This window comes from Charadrius vociferus, unplaced genomic scaffold, assembly GCF_000708025.1.
Source record: "Charadrius vociferus isolate BGI_N301 unplaced genomic scaffold, ASM70802v2 scaffold1066, whole genome shotgun sequence".
NCBI classification, from domain to species: domain Eukaryota; kingdom Metazoa; phylum Chordata; class Aves; order Charadriiformes; family Charadriidae; genus Charadrius; species Charadrius vociferus.
The window spans coordinates 7,288-7,635 of record NW_009648971.1 but is presented as its reverse complement, the minus strand read 5'-3'; positions in this window follow the sequence as shown (position 1 = coordinate 7,635).

Below are 348 nucleotides of genomic sequence, written 5' to 3'. Positions count from 1 at the left end.
CCCGCCCACCCAGCCCGGGTGCAGCCGTGCCCGTGCCACCGGCGATGTCCCCTCTGGGCTGTGCCAACGCCGGGGATGTCGGCACCTCCGTCCCTCTCCGGCGCCGAGCCGCTGTGGCCGCCCCCTCCCGGGTTTATCCCAATCTACGTGATGCCGTGTTTGGGGCATCATCGACTCCGCGGCGAGCGGTAATAATGGCGATTACTGCGCTCGTTTGTCATCGTTACCCTAACGAGCGGAGAGCTGGATGGATTTAACGCGGATCAAATGGAGAGAGGATGAATTCCTCCGTTCCTCTCATCGGTGGGGGGGATGGTGGCTGGGGTCTGTCCAGTGGTGGACGCAGAC